The sequence below is a fragment of the Staurois parvus genome, unplaced genomic scaffold (genome assembly GCF_062004578.1).
Source record: "Staurois parvus isolate SC_StPar_1 unplaced genomic scaffold, SC_StPar_1.0 ptg000257l, whole genome shotgun sequence".
Taxonomy (NCBI): domain Eukaryota; kingdom Metazoa; phylum Chordata; class Amphibia; order Anura; family Ranidae; genus Staurois; species Staurois parvus.
In genome coordinates this window covers 1,770,388-1,792,927 of record NW_028318053.1, presented here as the reverse complement: position 1 = coordinate 1,792,927, position 22,540 = coordinate 1,770,388, and the positions used below count along the sequence as shown (strand labels likewise).

General features: G+C 46.4%; 1 protein-coding gene across 1 annotated transcript in view; it reads right to left on the bottom strand.

Annotated features, from left to right (window-relative positions):
• LOC149459487 (chemokine XC receptor 1-like) overlaps window positions 1–22,249 on the bottom strand; it is a 151,406-nt gene extending 129,157 nt beyond the window's left edge. Inside the window, exon 1 of the mRNA XM_089681041.1 lies at window positions 22,142–22,249. The gene's annotated coding sequence lies outside the window, so the exon portion shown is untranslated. The remainder of the gene's footprint in view (window positions 1–22,141) is intronic.
• Between the last annotated feature and the right edge of the window lie 291 nt (window positions 22,250–22,540).

Sequence of the window (22,540 nt, the reverse complement as noted above, 5' to 3'; positions counted from 1 at the left end):
AAGTCGCATGATTTCAAAATCGGGTGAGATGCCGATTTCCTTGCGATTTGCAAGACATCTGACACAGATGTCTATGCAAATCGCAAAAAAAGTAGTACATGTACTACTTTTTAAATCGGTGCAACTCTGACCAAGTCGGAAACTGCATCGATATGACCGCTCTGATAGCAGACAATAGGGTGCGTCTTGGCATGCGATTTGCAAGTCACAGGACATGCAAATTGAATGCCAAGTCGCATCCAGTGTGAACCAGTCCTAAGTCGCACAATTTGAAAGTCGGTCTTGATGTGACCGGGGTGTTACTCTCCGTTCACATCAAGCCCGACTTTGAAATCGCGCGACTTACAGTGAAGTCGCATGATCTCAAAGTCAGGGGACCCACCTGTAACGTACATGTAAGATTTGAGTAGCTGAGATGGGATCTGTAGAAAATATCACAATGTAGAGATTTAGCATTCCATGTTATAATAATATAAGATGTGTTCAGAATTCAGTCAGAGACATATAGTTACCAATTAGCTTCTGAAAGGGACAAAGCATCCTCTGGAAGGAGGTGACACCTAGATGCCAATAAGATTTGTCACCTTCTGGGAAATCTGGAAGGAAAAGGCTCAACACAGTTCAGCTTTATGACACAGCGGGAGACCAGAGGTGGTTCAGATGTGTCTGGGAGCTTTGAAGTATATCTGCAGATCAAAGGAATATATTTCATCTCTCATAAAAGCTAAAATATTAGTTTCAGAGAGATGAAAATACTTCCTTCTGATTGGACACACTGTAGGCTACACCTGCATGTAAAACTGTATTTGTAGCCTATGTAGGATCCCAAAGAAATTCAGAAAATGGTTATATGGTGCCTGATTGCGACAGCTGAACAGTGATTGGTACTGCCGCGATCGGCCTGATGCACTGGTGTCGGAAATTCAGTCCCTGACTTGGTGATTCAAACTGTTCCTGGTACAATCGACTGGGCATTTCAGTACCCATAGTGTTCTGTGGCTGGTACAGGAACACCCCCCAGAGTCGATTGGCCAAGGGCTAATGTCCAGCCTACGTTCATATTCCCATAAATTGAGGACCTGGGATATGCATGTTGTGATTCGTACGGAGCCAGTTCTATTGACTGATGGATTGCGGACTTTCTCTGACTTGCTCCAGTCACAGGATAACTCTTGGTAAAAGTTTTATTTCTGTTTTTATTTCCTGTTTATTTTATAGTCAATAGCCAGTTGTGTGTCTTCTTGTATTTTTTGTATTTTCTGTAACTTTTTATACTTTGTACATATTTTATGCACTGCCCACTTTTGGGATATTAAATCATAAAATTAATAAGTGACTTCTGGGTACTTAAGCTCGGGCTCATATCTCCAGAGAGATTGTATTGTATTGTATTGCACTGTCTTTATATGCTCGGCAAGTTCATTGCCTATCTGTATGCAATTGCACTGCCTGTTGGCAGATTGCATGCCAGATTGTAAAGGTAACAGGACTGCCAGACGGAGATCTGTGTGTGTGGTGGCCCAGCAGGCCAGTAAAACCTTTGGGTGGTGGCAAGCTACCGTTTGTGGTGTGTCTGGTGTGTGGGTGTGTGGACAGTGGAAGAGTGATTAACACCGGGGTTCTAGGTTGTAGGATAGCTGGAGGAATTCTAGAAGGGTGTGCGATTGCTAGGCTTCTCCTCTACCCTTAGTGTGCACCAGTTGTATATAAGATTCGTGTCTGCCTGTGTGTGTGGTCAGCTAGCTGGATTGGAGTGGAGTCTCCCTCTAGTGGTGGCCAGAGGTAGTGCGGGCTGTGAAAGTATATCATGGTTGGTCTTATATACTTATATATATTCAGATTAAGTCCCCCTTGTTCCCTCTTACCCCAAGTCACGGCTGCACGTGCGCGCCTCGGTTAGCTAGTCGCTGTGGGTGTGTGCGTGTGGGTTGGAACCGTGACACCAGCGATTTCAGGTGTGATTTGCAAGACATCTGATACAGATATCTATGCAAATCGCACCAAACGTAGTGCATATACTACTTACAGTATGAAATTGGTACGGCTCCGACCAAGTTGGGGCTGTAAATGTCTTACATTTTGTCTTTCTAAAGTGTGTTTTGGTGTGTTTTATTCTACAATGATCGTGTGTTTATGGTTTGGGAGCATCTGCTGATACTTGCCTTGTTCGTAATACTAACAAATATCAATTGCTCTGCTCTTACAACTCTTAATTTGGATATATTTAGCTTGCTTATTTAGACCAAAATGCAGCTTTATGCTTTATGCCATACATCATCAAAAATGTATGTGTGGGGGACTTGGGGAGGTGGGAGGTGTTAATTGTGATATTTTATTATGCGGTTTAATTTAGATATTTTAATCTCTGGACTGTTTACGTGGATAGATAATCCTGTATCTAACCAACTGATGGTGTGTGCTAAGTTTATTGCCCTGAAAATGTTGCCCAATTCATATTCATATGAATCGGGCAACATATATATATGTTGTCATATATATATTCATATATATACCCTGTCAAAGCACTGTTCATTATAAAGTGTGATATTTTAGATTGTAAGTTCTTATGAGCAGGGCCGTTCTATTTTAGCAACATAAATCCTACTGGTTTCTTTTTCCCAAGAAATTGAATGTACCTACTTGTTGCTGCTGTCAAAATAAATGTTGACTATGTATTGCATCAATAAATCTTCATTATCTTCATAGCATGTGGGGTTGATGTGATAGGTAGATGCTGTGTGTTTTTTTTTTTTACATGCCAATGTGTAGATTTGCAGGAGCTAGCTGCACATCACTTAGCACACATGTGCATGCACACGTTACAGTTCTGATGGGGGGGGGGGGCAGTCACTGATGGGGTGCTGCTTTTGCGTGAGTGCTGCGTTGATGGAGTGCTAAGAAGCAGTTAAACACAGCAATCTAATCATGCCTTCTCTGATTTTCACAGGTAAATGCTCCTATCTCCACACGTAACAAGAACAACGCATTAACTCCTGCTGCTTTCACTGGGTAAATGCTCCTATCTCCACTCTTAACTAGAACAATGCATTGACTCCTGCTGCTTTCACTGGGTAAATGCTCCTATCTCCTATCTCCACTCTTAACTAGAACAACGCATTGACTCCTGTTAATTTCGGAACAAATAGTGTATATATATTTTTGTATATGTTGTTGTTATTATTATTGTTATACAGTATTTATATAGCGCCAAAAAGTTTGCTCAGCGCTATACATTATAGTGGGGGACAGTACATGAGACAATACAGTAACAATACAATACAATACACGAGGGTTCGAGGGCCCTGCTCCTTGGAGCTTACAATCTAGGAGGGAGGGGATATTGGTACAGGAGGAAATGGCTGTGGGGGATGGAGTGGTAGGAGGAGATCGGCTGTTAGATGAGGGCGGGGTAGGCTTCCCTGAAGAGATGGGTTTTCAGGGTGCGCCTAAAGGTGAGGAGGGTAGATGGCAGTCTGATGGATTGGGGTAGTGAGTTCCAGAGGATGGGGGAAGACCTGGAGAAGTCCTGGAGTCGGGCATGGGAGGAGGAGACCAGGGAACTGGAGAGTAGGAGGTCTTGTGAGTAGCGAAGAGAACGTGTTGGGTGGTGTTTGGATATCAGGTTGGTGAGGTAGTTTGGGGCAGTATTATGAATAGCTTTGTACGTCAGTGTTAGTAGTTTGAATTTTATACGTTGGGCAATTGGAAGCCAGTGGAGGGAATGACAGAGGGGGGTGGCGGATATGGAGTGGTTGGTAAGGTGGATGAATCTGGCCGCTGAGTTCAGGATAGACTGAAGCGGGGAGAGTCTGTGTTGAGGTAGGCCGGTGAGGAGGGAGTTGCAGTAGTCGAGTCGTGAGATAATAAGGGAGTGAATGAGTTGTTTAGTAGTGTCTGGGGTTAGGAACGAGCGTATTTTGGAGATGTTGCGGAGGTGGAGCCTGCATGAATTTGCCAGCGATTGGACATGGGGCTGGAAGGATATATTGGAGTCTAGAGTGACACCTAGAACTTTGGCTTGCGGGGTGGGACTGACGTTTTATGACTGTAGTCTGGTCTGAGAAACATGCCCCCTATTCATGTGATCCTTATCAGGTTCTAATTGGGGCGGAGATGAGTGCTCATTTGACCATCTCCCTATAAATTTAGAACAGCTCATGGGAGGAGATCACTGTTGGGGGGGGCACAGTCACTGATGGGGTGCTGCTTTTGCGTGAGTGCTGCATTGATGGAGTGCTAAGAAGCAGTTAAACACAGCAATCTAATCATGCCTTCTCTGCTTTTCACAGGTAAATGCTCCTATCTCCACTCCTAACTAGAACAACACATTGACTCCTGCTGCTTTCACTGGGTAAATGCTCCTATCTCCACTCTGTACTCTGTACCAGACTGTAGTCTGGTGTGTTTGAGAAACATTCCCCCCATTCATGTGATCCTTATCAGTTTCTAATTGGGTCGGAGATAAGTGCTCATTTGACCATCTCCCTTTAAATTTAGAACAGCTCATGGGGGGGAGTTCACTGATGGGGGGGGGGGGGCACAGTCACTGATGAGGTGCTGCATTTGCGTGAGTGCTGGGTTGATGGAGTTCTAAGAAGCAGTTAAACACAGCAGTTGAACTAAAGCAGGATAACTCAAGCAGCAGGAAGATACAACAACAAGAAACTCTACTGCATGCTGGACAGACTGCAAGCAAATACCCTGGGAAACATCTCTTACAAGTCTGAGTCCTACTCTGTGTACCTTTTTAATATGTCCCTTCTGCTCCTCCTTTTCATATTATTTTCCTGCGTTCCCAAAATCTCACTTCTTTATCCCTCTGCTCCACCCCAAAACTTGTACATCTCACCCTCACTGCTACCATCACCCTACTACTGCTCTCATCACCTCCTGCTGATACTTCACTCTCCAGCTGACCCAAACACCAGGACTGGAAGGCATGTGCGCTCGTGTACTTCCCGCTCCCATGTTACTTTCCTCACCCTTCTTCTTCTCCTAACCTCTGGGGATATCTCCCCAAACCCTGGTCCTCCACTATCTCACCCCCACACCAGGCATCCTCTTTCTTCCAGGAATAGCCGCAATCCCATCAATTTAATATCGGTCCCCGTGCTCCCAAAAACCACCCTCCCTTTTTCATGTGCACTCTGGAATGCCCGCTCTGTCTGTAATAAGCTCACCTCTGCCCATGACCTTTTGTCACCTGATCCCTTAACCTACTAGCAATTACAGAAACCTGGCTCCAAGCAGAAGATTATGCTTCTCCCGCAGCACTTTCCTATGGAGGCGTCATCTGAACCCACTTACCCAGACCCAGTGGTCGGAAAGGTGGTGGGGTTGGTTTACTTCTATCCCCACTGAGCACTTTTCAAGTCCTCCCTAACCCTCCCTCTCTATCCTTCTCCACTTTCGAGACTCACTGCATCCGACCATTTCTCTGAGGATTGCAGTGATCTATTGGCCTCCTGGAACCGTGTCCGCCTGGCTGCCCTACTTTCTCTCCTCTCAACTACCCACTATCATTCTCGGAGATTATAACATCCCCATTAATGTCAACAACCTGGCTACATCCCAACTCTTCAACCTAACCTCATCTTTTGCATTAGCACAAAGTATACAGTCCTCAACTCACTCTGATGGGAATACATTAGACCTTGTTTTCTCCCATCTTTGCACTCCCTACAACCTTACAAACTCCCCCTTTCCTCTCTCTGATCACAATCTCATCACCTTCACAGTCTCCTCGTCTTCAAATACCTATACCTCCAAGTGGTAAACAATTACCCGCAGAAACCTTCACAACTTGAACCCTGCTCCTTTCCACTCTGCAACTGACCAACTCTATGACAGAATCTCTCCCCTGTCCTGCCCTGACCTGGACATTGCTGTCTATAACAGTTCGCTTTCATCCGCATTAAACTCGCTTGCTCCTCTAACAACACGAAGCATCAGGCCCTGACCGTTACAACCTTGGCAGATTGACGACACCAGAAATCTTAAACAACATAGTTGTGCGCTGGAGCGATTGTGGCATAAAACCAAATCTCAACAAGCATTCACCCTACATAAATCTGCTTTCTTAACATACAATTCCTCCCTTCATGCTGCCAAACAAGCCTACTTTTTCACTCTTATTAATACCTTGTCATCCAGTTATCGTTGTCTCTTCTCTACTTTTAACACTCTACTTTCTCCATCTCCACCCAGTACCTCACTCTCTGCTCACGAGATTGCAAATCATTTCAAAAACAAGATTGATGCAATTTGTAGGGGCGTCGCCACTGCACAGACATCCATCCCACTTAGTATACCTTATACTAAACCTCCCTCAACACTTTCCTCTTTTGACCTTGCTACTACCGAAGAGGTCACTAAGGTTTTCTCAGAAACCCGTCTCACTACCTGCCCCCTGTATCATGTCCCCTCACAACTACTACGGTCACCCTCTTCTTCCATCCTATGCTCCCTCACTCACATCTTCAATCTTTCCCTCTCTACTGGTGCCTTTCCCTCCACACTAAAGCATGATCACGTCACTCCCATACTTAAAAAGCCCTCCCTGGACCCCACCAACCTGAACAACTTAAGACCCATCTCCCTGCTGCCATTTACCTCTAAACTCCTAGAACGCTTAGTCTACAATCGCCTGAGCTCCCACCTCACCAACAACAACCTTCTTGACCCTTTACAGTCTGGCTTTCGCTCACTACACTCCACTGAAACTGCCCTACTAAAACTCACTAATGATCTACTAACTGCTAAACCAATGGCCACTACTCCGTACTCTTACTACTTGACCTCTCTGTGGCTTTTGATACAGTTGACCATCCCCGCCTCCTCAAAAAACTCCACTCTCTTCGCCTCAGAGACTCTGCTGTCTCCTGCTTCTCCTCCTACCTATCGCAGCGCTCCTTCAGTGTTACCTATAACGCTGCCTCCTCCTCTTCACTCCCTCTTTCTGTAGGGGTCCCTGAAGGGTCTGTCCTTGGACCCCTTCTCTTCTCCATCTACACCTCCTCCCTTGGTCACTTGATAAACCCCCATGGCTTTAAGTACCATCTCTATGCTGATGACACACAAATCTATCTTTCTACCCCTCACCTCACCCCTTCAGTCTCCACTCGCATTACTAACCTACTAAGTGACATATCGGCATGGATGTCACTCCACTTCCTCAAACTTTCCAAAACTGAGCTCTTAGTATTCCCTCCAGCCCGTGCCCCCTCCCCTGACTTCTCCATCAAGATCAATAACACAATCATCAGTCCCTCCCCTCATGCCAGGGTACTAGGTGTAATCCTAGACTCCCATCTGTCCTTTCAGCCCCAAATCCAATCGCTGTCCAAATCTTGTAGACTTCACCTCAGCAACATCTCCAAGATACGCCCGTTCCTAACTTTGGAAACCACTAAGCAACGTATTCACTCCCTTGTTCTATCTCGACTTGACTATTGTAACTCCCTCCTCATTTGGCCTACCTCATGGCAGGCTATCCCCTCTTCAGTCTATCATGAATGCTGCTGCCAGACTCATCCACCTTACTAACCATTCTGTATCTGCCACCCCTCTCTGCCAATCCCTCCACTGGCTTCCCGTTGCCCAACGGATAAAATTCAAAACACTAACAATAACGTATAAAGCCATTTATAACTCTGCCCCAAATTACATCACCGATCTTGTCTCTAAATATCACCCAAACCGTACTCTCCGTTCCTCGCAAGACCTCCTACTCTCTAGCTCCCTTGTCTCCTCCTCCCATGCTCATCTCCAGGACTTCTCCAGAGCTTCCCCCATCCTCTGGAACTCTCTATGCCAATTTATCAGACTATCGCCTACTCTGCTCACTTTTAGGCGATCTCTGAAAACCTCTCTCTTCAGGGAAGCCTATCCTGCCCTCAGCTAATACTGGCATCATCTACTCTTCCAACCAGTCCATCCCCCACAATTACTACCTTTTGTACCACTAGCCCCTCTCTCCTAGATTGTAAGCTCCAAGGAGCAGGACCCTCAAATCCCTCTTGTATTGAACTGTATTGTTGCTGTATTGTCTCCCGTTATAGTATAAAGCACTGAGCAAACTGTTGGTGCTAAATAAATCCTGTATAATAATAATAATACTTCATGTTTATCTACACATTAGCTCTCTGGTATTTATCGATCCGATCGCAGATCTTAAGCATCCCAGCACCTGGGCCTTCATGTTTAGATTTGGTGTGTGAGTATATATGTACATACACATATACAGTCAGGTCCATAAATATTGGGACATCGACACAATTCTAACATTTTTGTCTCTATACACCACCACAATGAATTTGAAATGAAACGAACAAGATGTGCTTTAACTGCAGACTGTCAGCTTTAATTTGAGGGTATTACATCCAAATCAGGTGAACGGTGTAGGAATTACAACAGTTTGCATATGTGCCTCCCACTTGTTAAGGGACCAAAAGTAATGGGACAGAATAATAATCATAAATCAAACTTTCACTTTTTAATACTTGGTTGCAAATCCTTTGCAGTCAATTACAGCCTGAAGTTTGGAACACATAGACATCACTAGACGCTGGGGTTCATCCCTGGTGATGCTCTGCCAGGCCTCTACTGCAACTGTCTTCAGTTCCTGCTTGTTCTTGGGGCATTTTCCCTTCAGTTTTGTCTTCAGCAAGTGAAATGCATGCTCAATCGGATTCAGGTCAGGTGAATGACTTGGCCATTGCATAACATTCCACTTCCTCCCTTAAAAACTCTTTGGTTTCTTTTGCAGTATGCTTTGGGTCATTGTCCATCTGCACTGTGAAGCGGCGTCCAATGAGTTCTGAAGCATTTGGCTGAATATAAGCAGATAATATTGCCCGAAACACTTCAGAATTCATCCTGCTGCTTTTGTCAGCAGTCACATCATCAATAAATACAAGAGATCCAGTTCCATTGGCAGCCATACATGCCCATGCCATGACGCTACCACCACCATGCTTCACTGATGAGGTGGTATGCTTAGGATCATGAGCAGTTCCTTTCCTTCTCCATTCTCTTCTCTTCCCATCACTCTGGTACAAGTTGATCTTGGTCTCATCTGTCCATAGGATGTTGTTCCAGAACTGTGAAGGCTTTTTTAGATGTCGTTTGGCAAACTCTAATCTGGCCTTCCTGTTTTTGAGGCTCACCAATGGTTTACATCTTGTGGTGAACCCTCTGTATTCACTCTGGTGAAGTCTTCTCTTGATTGTTGACTTTGACACACATACACCTACCTCCTGGAGAGTGTTCTTGATCTGGCCAACTGTTGTGAAGGGTGTTTTCTTCACCAGGGAAAGAATTCTTTGGTCATCCACCACAGTTTTCTGTGGTCTTCCGGGTCTTTTGATGTTGCTGAGCTCACTGGTACGTTCCTTCTTTTTAAGAATGTTCCAAACAGTTGTTTTGGCCACGCCTAATGTTTTTGCTATCTCTCTGATGTTTTGTTTTTTTCAGCCTAATGATGGCTTGCTTCACTGATAGTAACAGCTCTTTGGATCTCATCTTGAGAGTTGACAGCAACAGATTCCAAATGCAAATAGCACACTTGAAATGAACTCTGGACCTTTTATCTGCTCATTGTAATTGGGATAATGAAGGAATAACACACACCTGGCCATGGAACAGCTGAGAAGCCACATGTCCCATTACTTCTGGTCCCTTAACAAGTGGGAGGCACATATGCAAACTGTTGTAATTCCTACACCGTTCATCTGATTTGGATGTAAATATCCTCAAATTAAAGCTGACAGTCTGCAGTTAAAGCACATCTTGTTCGTTTCATTTCAAATTCATTGTGGTGGTGTATAGAGCCAAAAATGTTAGAATTGTGTCGATGTCCCAATATTTATGGACCTGACTGTATCTTCATTTGGTAAAACGCAGCACACACTGATGGTGTTTAACAAATCATGGAAATGGAGTCCCCAACAAACTTTTTTAAATATATATATTTACACATACACACGCATTGCTGTCCTGCCATAGGCCATGTATTCTGCCCGCATAGCACATGCATGCACCATCATGTAAATATGTCATGGTGTAATACAGGGGTCCTCTAAATATGATCTGCATGTTGGATCCTGTCCTCAAAAGTTATTTTCCCAGGGCTTCCAAAATAAGATTACCAAAAACTGCTCCCGGAAATGGCTAAGTTGTTTGCAGGCTCCTTGGCAGGGAGGAGCCAGTGAGTGGCAGCCTAGTGAGGAATCACCACATGACTTCAGGCTGATTTTTATGCAGCAAGAGGAGCAACAGGAGAGGAGGAAGAGAGCACACCAGGTACACTGCGTTAGTGTACAGTGCATTACAGTCAGGGCAGCTGATAAGGGGGTACCTCCCGCCCTCCTGTAGTGGACTCAGCCCCATCACCTGCAAAAGGGGGCCCAGGCAACTGACAATCCCATCTGCAGCTGCTAAATTCCATTGTTAGCCTCCTGTCATTCTATCACACAGCAGCTCAGTGTTGTGATGTTAGGGGTGCTCCTGCTCTGCTCCACAAGTTTGACACTTTCAAGTTTCCTTCTGTTTATAGTTGATTGCAACATTGTTTCTTTCCTCTCCCCCAGACTGCTGATCCCTTTCTGTTCACTGCGCAACTCTTTTTATTTAACTATTTATTTACTGATCTAGTTAATGTTTCACATTTCCTATCACCTACAGCTCAAATCTAGCATTATTATAAGATTCCTAATTGTATCTCACCATTAGTCTGATTGCCTTCACAATTCCTGGTCAGTCCCATTTCCTTACCTATAATAACCTTTAGGGCCAGTTCACACTACATGCGTTTTTCAGTTGCTTTTTTTTCTGCATCCAAAACGCACAGAAAGTAGGTTATATGGTTGTCAATGTCATAGTTCACATCAGTGCTTGCAATTCAGTGCATTCCGGTTGCAGAAAAAAAGTAGAACAGGCTGCATTTTTTTTGCACAGAACTGTACTGTAACGAGGTGGAACGTACAAAAAAATGCACTGGAATGTACATGTCCCTAAAAATATTGAAGAAAGAGAGGGGAAAAAAATGAATTGGAATGCATCAAAAACGCACTGGAACACAAACGCACCAGTACACACTAAAAATGTGTCAAAAATGCGCATGCAAAAATGCATCCAGAACACATCTAGACTGCGTTTCTATAGTGTGAACCGGCCCTTAGGACACCATTTGTGGTCCACAAAGAAATGTAATGCCCTTTGCAGATGTGCACAGGTACCATTAATATTTAATTGCACCACGACACATGTAGAAAACACAGATGCATTCACAGCCATCAAAACACATGGTACCACACTACTGTGTGGTTAGGTGCAACACACTTTTGAAATAACATGCCTGCAGTATTGTTGCATGTTCCCACATGTTAGGCAGCCCATTGAAATTAATGGGCTGAGGAAACAAAATTGTCAATGGGGTGTAATTCTTGGTAAGCCAATCTGGCTGTTTGCTAGAAATATCTTTAAATTGACAACTGTGTCATGTTCAAAAGACTCATGCCTCATAGAAAATACTTTGGGGTGTCTACTGTTAAAAATATATGGGTGTTGTCTTGGTGCTCCACAGCCTTCAAAAATGTAATTGATAGGAAATTAGATAGGAATTTTATGCCCTACAACGCCTGAAGGTGCTCCCTGGATGTTGGGGCCTCTCTTTGTTGCTAGACTGTGAAAGTCTCTCACATGGTATCCCGCTACTCAGGAGGAGTAGCAGAATGTGTTTTGTGGTGTAATTGCAAATATGTCTATGCTGTGTGTGAGAAATAACTTGCTAACATTACAATTTTTTTTTTTTTTTTTTTTTTAATTTTCCTAAGAATTGTGGGGAAAATTACAACTTCAAAAAACCCACTATGCCTCTTACTAAATACCTTGGACTGTCATTTGGGGGTATTTGTATTGTCCTAGCATATTAGGACCTCAAGAAATGAGATAGGCAGGCAGTACATCATGACTGACCAATGTTCAATGATACATACAATAGCTTGTAGACTCTAACTTTCACACAGACAAAATAATATACCCTTATGTGGGTTATTTTACCAAAGAAATGTAGCAGTCTAAATTTTGGCCTAAACTTATGAAGAAAAAAATACTTACATGCAACATTTTATAACAAAAACTAAGATTTTGTTGGCTACGTGGTTAAGTATACTTTGTGACAATTAACTTAGTGTAAGCTAACCTTTGAGAAGTTGGAGGGTAAACGGCCTGCAAAAGTAAAACTACTTAGAGAAAGAAACATAATGATAAATGCACTATGTAAAATTATAAAAAAAGGTTGCTACTACTTCAGTTAATAAACTGAGGACAGTGACAGTTTAACATAACAAATGCAGTAGCACAATGCGAACAAAAATTTAAATGTAAAAAATATTTGAATTTAAAGTTCTCAGATAAAGGACCTGGTCTCCTCATTTAAGATACAACCCTGAGAAGCCAAGTCCCAACTGCCACTCAACAGACAATAGTGAAATCATTTTTTAATTGGTTATTATCAGAGATGAGCGAATCGAAGTAGGCGAAGTGGAATTCGTTTCAAATATTAGGAAAATTTCGATTCGCGTCGAATCCGAAAATAAGCAGACTTCGGATGCGCGAATCTAAATTTTTCCTAAAATGGCGGCGACATGTGCGGCGACGGAGCGGGGATGTCTGGGAAGGCGCGCAGACAAGGCGCGCTGACCCATAATGCATTCATTCATGACATGTGATCGCATTAGCCAATCAGCAGCCAGCCAGCCAGCACAGTGTAATGGTCGAGCTATAAATGGTGGCCATTTTAGAATTCTCCATTTGCCTCCAGTCATTCAACAGAGGCAGACCTGGCTGTATTGAGGGAGAGAGTTAGGGACAGAGAAACGTTACTTAGGGACACAGAAACGTTAGTTAGGGCCACAGAATCGTTACTTAGGGCCACAGAAATGTTACTTAGGGCCACAGAAACGTTACTTAGGGCCACAGAAACGTTACTTAGGGCCACAGAATCGTTAGTTAGGGCCACAGAAACATTACTTAGGGACACAGAATTGTTACTCAGGGACAGACAGAATTGTTACTGAGGGATTCAGAATTGTTACTGAGGGCCACAGAATCGTTACTTAGGGCCACAGAAACGTTACTTAGGGCCACAGAATTGTTACTTAGGGACAGACACAGAATTGTTACTGAGGAACACAGATTTGTTACTGAGGGCCACAGAATCGTTACTTAGGGCCACAGAAACGTTACTTAGGGCCACAGAAACGTTACTTAGGGCCACAGAATTGTTACTTAGGGACAGACACAGAATTGTTATTGAGGGACACAGAATTGTTAGTGAGGGCCACAGAACCGTTACTCAGGGCCACAGAAACGTTACTTAGGGCCACAGAATTGTTACTTAGGGCCACAGAAACGTTACTTAGGGCCACAGAAACGTTACTTAGGGCCACAGAATTGTTACTTAGGGACAGACACAGAATTGTTATTGAGGGACACAGAATTGTTACTGAGGGACACAGATTTGTTACTAAGGGCCACAGAAACGTTACTTAGGGCCACAGAATCGTTACTTAGGGCCACAGAAACGTTACTTAGGGCCACAGAAACGTTACTTAGGGCCACAGAATTGTTACTTAGGGACAGACACAGAATTGTTATTGAGGGACACAGAATTGTTACTGAGGGCCACAGAACCGTTACTTAGGGCCACAGAAACGTTACTTAGGGCCACAGAATTGTTACTTAGGGACAGACACAGAATTGTTACTGAGGGACACAGAATTGTTACTGAGGGACACAGATTTGTTACTGAGGGCCACAGAAACGTTACTTAGGGCCACAGAAACGTTACTTAGGGCCACAGAATTGTTAGTTAGGGCCACAGAAACGTTACTTAGGGACACAGAATTGTTACTCAGGGACAGACACAGAATTGTTACTGAGGGATACAGAATTGTTACTGAGGGCCACAGAATCGTTACTTAGGGCCACAGAAACGTTACTTAGGGCCACAGAAACGTTACTTAGGGCCACAGAATTGTTACTTAGGGACAGACACAGAATTGTTATTGAGGGACACAGAATTGTTACTGAGGGCCACAGAACCGTTACTTAGGGCCACAGAAACATTACTTAGGGCCACAGAATTGTTACTTAGGGACAGACACAGAATTGTTATTGAGGGACACAGATTTGTTACTGAGGGCCACAGAAACGTTACTTAGGGCCACAGAACCGTTACTTAGGGCCACAGAAACGTTACTTAGGGCCACAGAATTGTTACTTAGGGACAGACACAGAATTGTTACTGAGGGCCACAGAATTGTTACTGAGGGCCACAGAACCGTTACTTAGGGCCACAGAAACGTTACTTAGGGCCACAGAAACGTTACTTAGGGCTACAGAAACGTTATTTAGGGCCACAGAATCGTTACTTAGGGCCACAGAATCGTTACTTAGGGACACAGAAACGTTACTTAGGGCCACAGAAACGTTACTTAGGGCCACAGAAATGTTACTTAGGGCCACAGAATTGTTACTTAGGGACAGACACAGAATTGTTACTTAGGGACACAGATTTGTTACTGAGGGCCACAGAAACGTTACTTAGGGCCACAGAAACGTTACTTAGGGCCACAGAATCGTTACTTAGGGCCACAGAAACGTTACTTAGGGCCACAGAAACGTTACTTAGGGCCACAGAATTGTTACTTAGGGACAGACACAGAATTGTTACTGAGGGCCACAGAATTGTTACTGAGGGTCACAGAACCGTTACTTAGGGCCACAGAAACGTTACTTAGGGCCACAGAAACGTTACTAAGGGCCACAGAAACGTTACTTAGGGCTACAGAAACGTTACTTAGGGCCACAGAATCGTTACTTAGGGCCACAGAATCGTTACTTAGGGACACAGAAACGTTACTTAGGGCCACAGAAACGTTACTTAGGGCCACAGAAACGTTACTTAGGGACACAGAATTGTTACTCAGGGACAGACACAGAATTCTTACTCAGGGACAGACACAGAATTCTTACTCAGGGACACAGAATTCTTACTCAGGGACACAGAATTCTTACTCAGGGACAGACACAGAATTCTTACTCAGGGACAGACACAGAATTCTTACTCAGGGACACAGAATTCTTACTCAGGGACACAGAATTGTTACTGAGGGACACAGAATTGTTACTGAGGGACACAGAATTGTTACTCAGGGACACAGAATTGTTACTCAGGGACACAGAATTGTTACTCAGGGACACAGAATTGTTACTCAGGGACAGACACAGAATTGTTACTCAGGGACACAGAATCGTTGAATTAAAGAGTATGTCAGACAACATGCAGAGGAGTGGCAGAGGAGGCAATGTTTTAGGAGCGAGCAGACGTGGCAGCAGAGGAAGGGGTCGAGGCAGCACTATTCGCAGCCAGAGGCCAGTGCTCCCGGTGTCATCCAGTACAGTGAGGAAGAGCTAACAGAGGGCGGTCAGGAACGGGGGGAGACATCCGCCTCTTCAGCAGCCAGGCGAAGAAGTAGTGGCGAGGAGCGTGGCTCGGTAGCCGGTCTAGAGACAGGTCTGTCTCCTGACCCACACGCAGCCGAGGGGGCTAGTAGTGAGGCGGAGACCCTAATTGATGATGATGAGGCTGATCGCACTTGGCAGCCTCGTCGTCATCAGGCTATTGCTTCCGCATCATCAGGAGAAGAGGGTGGCAGCTTGGCAGCGAGCAAAACAGTCGGTGGGTTGTCTCCATCGCCACACTCTGCCATGTGCCACTTTCAGGTCTCCTCACACACTGCTGGTGTGTTCCATTTTTTGTCATAGGGTGCTGGCAGATTACGGGCCTCCCATAGCTGCTGCCAGGCCCCTAATCTGCCATGGGCCCCTGTACCGCCTCCTCATGCTGCTGCCAGGTCCACAGTGTCTCATGCCATGTGCCACTTTCAGGTCTCCTCACACTGCTGGTGTGTTCCATTTTTTGTCATAGGGTGCTGGCAGATTACGGGCCTCCCATTGCTGCTGCCAGGCCCCTAATCTGCCATGGGCCCCTGTACCGCCTCCTCATGCTGCTGCCAGGTCCACAGTGTCTCATGGGTCCCTGTACGGCCTCCCATTGCTGCTGTCTCCATCGCGACACTCTGCCATGTGCCACTTTCAGGTCTCCTCACACACTGCTGGTGTGTTCCATTTTTTGTCATAGGGTGCTGGCAGATTACGGGCCTCCCATAGCTGCTGCCAGGCCCCTAATCTGCCATGGGCCCCTGTACTGCCTCCTCATGCTGCTGCCAGGTCCACAGTGTCTCATGCCATGTGCCACTTTCAGGTCTCCTCACACTGCTGGTGTGTTCAATTTTTTGTCATAGGGTGCTGGCAGATTACGGGCCTCCCATAGCTGCTGCCAGGCCCCTAATCTGCCAAGGGCCCCTGTACCGCCTCCTCATGCTGCTGCCAGGTCCAGAGTCTCTCATGGGTCTCTGTACGGCCTCCCATTGCTGCTGTCTCCATCGCCACACTCTGCCATGTGCCACTGTCATGTCTCCTCACACTGCTGGTGTGTTCCACTTTTTGTCATAGGGTGCTGGCAGATTACGGGCCTCCCATAGCTGCTGCCAGGCCCGTAATCTGCCATGGCCCCTGTACCTCCTCTTCATGCTGCTGCCAGGTCCAGAGTGTGTCATGGGTCCCTGTACAGCCTCCCATTGCTGCTGCCAGGAGGCAGCAGGGTCGCAGCAGTGTCAGTGGAGGCAAACGGCCACGGAGTAGAGCACCAGCTCCACTGCAGCCTACCACCACAGCCAGTAGTGGTGCCGGTGTGCACGGAGGAAGTAGCAGTCAGCCAGTGAGGAGTAGCGGGGGCAAAGTTTCCTACTCGGCGGTGTGGCAATTTTTCGTCAAGCCGCCCGAGGAAGTAAACGTAGCCGTATGTCGACTATGTGGCCAGAAAGTCAAGCGTGGCCAGGGGGCCCATGTTGGGACTACAGCGTTGCGTCAGCATATGCAGCGTCGCCATTCGGTGGCCTGGGAAAACCGTGATAAAGATACGGCGGTTCTGCCTGCCCCAGCCCAGGGTTCCATTTTGTCATAGGGTGCTGGCAGATTACGGGCCTCCCATTGCTGCTGCCAGGCCTTAATCTGCCATGGGCCCCTGTACCGCCTCCTCATGCTGCTGCCAGGTCCACAGTGTCTCATGGGTCCCTGAACCGCCTCCCATTTCTGCTGTCTCCATCGCCACACTCTGCCATGTGCCACTTTCAGGTCTCCTCACACACTGCTGGTGTGTTCCATTTTTTGTCATAGGGTGCTGGCAGATTACGGGCCTCCCATTGCTGCTGCCAGGCCCGTAATCTGCCATGGGCCCCAGTACCGCCTCCTCATGCTGCTGCCAGGTCCACAGTCTATCATGGGTCCCTGTACGGCCTCCCATTGCTGCTGTCTCCATCGCCACACTCTGCCATGTGCCACTTTCAGGTCTCCTCACACTGCTGGTGTGTTCCATTTTTTGTCATAGGGTGCTGGCAGATTACGGGCCTCCCATAGCTGCTGCCAGGCCCCTAATCTGCCATGGGCCCCTGTACCACCTCCTCATGCTGCTGCCAGGTCCACAGTGTCTCATGGGTCCCTGTACGGCCTCCCATTGCTGCTGTCTCCATCGCCACACTCTGCCATGTGCCACTTTCAGGTCTCCTCACACACTGCTGGTGTGTTCCATTTTTTGTCATAGGGTGCTGGCAGATTACGGGCCTCCCATAGCTGCTGCCAGGCCCCTAATCTGCCATGGGCCCCTGTACCGCCTCCTCATGCTGCTGCCAGGTCCACAGTGTCTCATGCCATGTGCCACTTTCAGGTCTCCTCACACTGCTGGTGTGTTCCGTTTTTTGTCATAGGGTGCTGGCAGATTACGGGCCTCCCATTGCTGCTGCCAGGCCCCTAATCTGCCATGGGCCCCTGTACCGCCTCCTCATGCTGCTGCCAGGTCCACAGTGTCTCATGGGTCCCTGTACGGCCTCCCATTGCTGCTGTCTCCATCGCAACACTCTGCCATGTGCCACTTTCAGGTCTCCTCACACACTGCTGGTGTGTTCCATTTTTTGTCATAGGGTGCTGGCAGATTACGGGCCTCCCATAGCTGCTGCCAGGCCCCTAATCTGCCATGGGCCCCTGTACCGCCTCCTCATGCTGCTGCCAGGTCCACAGTGTCTCATGCCATGTGCCACTTTCAGGTCTCCTCACACTGCTGGTGTGTTCCATTTTTTGTCATAGGGTGCTGGCAGATTACGGGCCTCCCATAGCTGCTGCCAGGCCCCTAATCTGCCATGGGCCCCTGTACCGCCTCCTCATGCTGCTGCCAGGTCCAGAGTCTCTCATGGGTCCCTGTACGGCCTCCCATTGCTGCTGTCTCCATTGCCACACTCTGCCATGTGCCACTTTCATGTCTCCTCACACTGCTGGTGTGTTCCATTTTTTGTCATAGGGTGCTGGCAGATTACGTGCCTCCCATTGCTGCTGCCAGGCCCGTAATCTGCCATGGGCCCCTGTACCGCCTCTTCATGCTGCTGCCAGGTCCAGAGTGTGTCATGGGTCCCTGTACGGCCTCCCATTGCTGCTGCCAGGAGGCAGCAGGGTCGCAGCAGTGTCAGTGGAGGCAAACGGCCACGGAGTAGAGCACCAGCTCCACTGCAGCCTACCACCATGGCCAGTAGTGGTGCCGGTGTGCACGGAGGAAGTAGCAGTCAGCCAGTGAGGAGTAGCGGGGGCAAAGTTTCCTACTCGGCGGTGTGGCAATTTTTCGTCAAGCCGCCCGAGGAAGTAAACGTAGCCGTATGTCGACTATGTGGCCAGAAAGTCAAGCGTGGCCAGGGGGCCCATGTTGGGACTACAGCGTTGCGTCAGCATATGCAGCGTCGCCATTCGGTGGTTTGGGAAAACCGTGATAAAGATACGGCGGTTCTGCCTGCCCCAGCCCAGGGTTCCATTTTGTCATAGGGTGCTGGCAGATTACGGGCCTCCCATTGCTGCTGCCAGGCCTTAATCTGCCATGGGCCCCTGTACCGCCTCCTCATGCTGCTGCCAGGTCCACAGTGTCTCATGGGTCCCTGAACCGCCTCCCATTTCTGCTGTCTCCATCGCCACACTCTGCCATGTGCCACTTTCAGGTCTCCTCACACACTGCTGGTGTGTTCCATTTTTTGTCATAGGGTGCTGGCAGATTACGGGCCTCCCATTGCTGCTGCCAGGCCCGTAATCTGCCATGGGCCCCAGTACCGCCTCCTCATGCTGCTGCCAGGTCCACAGTGTCTCATGGGTCCCTGTACGGCCTCCCATTGCTGCTGTCTCCATCGCCACACTCTGCAATGTGCCACTTTCAGGTCTCCTCACACACTGCTGGTGTGTTCCATTTTTTGTCATAGGGTGCTGGCAGATTACGGGCCTCCCATTGCTTCTGCCAGGCCCGTAATCTGCCATGGGCCCCAGTACCGCCTCCTCATGCTGCTGCCAGGTCCACAGTCTCTCATGGGTCCCTGTACGGCCTCCCATTGCTGCTGTCTCCATCGCCACACTCTGCCATGTGCCACTTTCAGGTCTCCTCACACACTGCTGGTGTGTTCCATTTTTTGTCATAGGGTGCTGGCAGATTACGGGCCTCCCATAGCTGCTGCCAGGCCCCTAATCTGCCATGGGCCCCTGTACCGCCTCCTCATGCTGCTGCCAGGTCCACAGTGTCTCATGGGTCCCTGTACGGCCTCCCATTGCTGCTGTCTCCATCGCCACACTCTGCCATGTGCCACTTTCAGGTCTCCTCACACACTGCTGGTGTGTTCCATTTTTTGTCATAGGGTGCTGGCAGATTACGGGCCTCCCATAGCTGCTGCCAGGCCCCTTATCTGCCATGGGCCCCTGTACCGCCTCCTCATGCTGCTGCCAGGTCCAGAGTCTCTCATGGGTCCCTGTACGGCCTCCCATTGCTGCTGTCTCCATCGCCACACTCTGCCATTTGCCACTTTCAGGTCTCCTCACATACTGCTGGTGTGTTCCATTTTTTCTCATAGGGTGCTGGCAGATTACGGGCCTCCCATTGCTGCTGCCAGGCCCGTAATCTGCCATGGGCCCCCGTACCGACTCCTCATGCTGCTGCCAGGCCCGTAATCTGTCATGGGCCCCTGTTGTCGCTTGTTGGCATATTCCGCTCGTTCAGATGCTCCTTCTCCTGCTACTCCTCTTCACGGATTCCGTCAGCAGTCTTTCTTGGAATCCGTTTCCAAGAGACAACAGTTTGCGAGCACGCACCCGACGGTGCAGAAGCTGAACGTCCTCCTGTCCAAGTTGCTGCTGCCAGGCTCGTAATCTGTCATGCGCCCCTGTACCGCCTCCTCATGCTGCTGCCAGGTCCAGAGTGTGTCATAGGTCCCTGTACGGCCTCCCATTGCTGCTGCCAGGCCCGTAATCTGCCATGGGCCCCCGTACCAACTCCTCATGCTGCTGCCAGGCCCGTAATCTGTCATGGGCCCCTGTACCGCCTCCTCATGCTGCTGCCAGGTCCAGAGTGTGTCATGGGTCCCTGTACGGCCTCCCATTGCTGCTGTCTCCATCGCCACACTCTGCCATGTGCCACTTTCAGGTCTCCTCACACTGCTGGTGGTTTCCATTTTTGTCATAGGGTGCTGTATGGCCTCCCATTGCTGCTGCCTCCACCGCCACACTGTGGCTCCACACTCTGGTTTTGGCCCCGTGACTGCCCAAATGAGTGAAGTGTGCGGTGATTCTAAGATCGACGGCACTCATCTGCATGTCATACTGACTGTCAGTATTATTTCTCTTCCCCAGCAGACTCCAAGGGCATTTAAATTAAAGGTACAGTGTTCTGCACTAATATAAAGGCTCTCTGAAGCCTAGAAACACCCTTTTATAAGTTAAATTCGCAGCGAATATATTCGACTCGAATCAAAATTTTTCCACGAATTCGCCGAATCAGTCGAATCGAATTTTTGAATACTTCGCTCATCTCTAGTTATTATCTCTTTTCTCCCTGAGGTAAGTATAGTCAACAAGTGGAGCTAGAAAATGCAACTACATTCATGTTTAGGATGGACAGTGAGAAACCTTTGGTAAACTGAGTAAGTGTAAAAACAAAAATCTTTCTCCTTAATGGTAAGACGTTTAGAGGTACATCATGAAGCAGACAAGAATGATAAAAATAGACAATTTTTTGGATCCATTAAAATAGAATACCTTTTGTACTCACCTGTTGTAGGGATTTTATATTTGAAATATGCTATTTTGATGGGCACAATGGATTATGTATTTTTATCATTCTTGTCTGCCTCATGATGTACATCTTAAAGTTCGACTTTATGGAGCAACATTTTTGTTTCTCTATTCTTTATGGTATATGGCAAGGATGTGGTACAGTGGAAGTCAAAGTCAGTTTATGGCTTTGATAAACAGAATGCACTTGCTAATCTGAAGATTTTATGTAGTTCATATGTAAGTATTGTGGCTGAGTACATTTCTGCTTAACAAAACTTTAAGACACCTTAGAGTCTATTTATAAGTCTGTGAAGGTTACTTTCACCAAACATTCTATGGTGGAGATTCAATCACTATTATATCATTATGTTTTAAAAAAATACACAAACCGGGAACATTTACCTGCAAAAAATGTTTGCTAAACATCAGATTGTATGCTTTATAAATATGTCTCTTACTAAACAGCAGATAAAATCAAAGTATAATATATTGTTTTTTTTAAACAAAATATATGTACTTTTTTCCTGCCTTCATACAATTCTGTTATAACTTACTAAAGATTTTTGAAGTGCATGATTGATACCAAACAAGCAGTAAGTGCAGTACCCACAGACTACTTAACAAAACCTTACAGGTGTTATATTCCCTCTTATGGTATGGAACTACAGGTATTGTATAATGCTATAAACAAATAATCTAGCTTTCTCTTCTGACTGTAAGCTATACATTAACTAACTATTAACATTAATGAGCCTAATTGAAAAGATCTATTCAAATACTCAGTTTGTATCAGCAAGGGGTACATCTAGCTAGCTTAAAATGTTTAGTGTATTACGTGTTCAAAATTAAATATTTGCTCTATGTTGATCAGTAACTAGGAAATTCATACCTTTCATTTTAGTTAGATTTCTTGGGATCTCTGTTAATGATGGTGTATTTTCTCATCTGAATATTTGTGACACCAGTTTTATGCTTCTGTCCTCTCGTTTATATCAGAGTAATTTCTTTTTAAAGAACTGTTTGCAAATATCCTGTTTTTTATGTACAATGTGCTGTGTTTGTAATTTCAGTTCTCCACTGAAACTGTTTCCTCTTTCTATTCATTTGTAAAACTACATGAAATTGTAATCTTTTTCAAAGTTATTCCTGTTTAGACTAAACAAATTCTTAGTAAAATCAACATAAATAACTTAAAAATGTGTTTGTCATAAAATATATTCTCCAAACAATGTTAGCCTATAGAAGGCTGATGTATCTTTAGTTCACTGGGAGAATTAAACAAGAAATG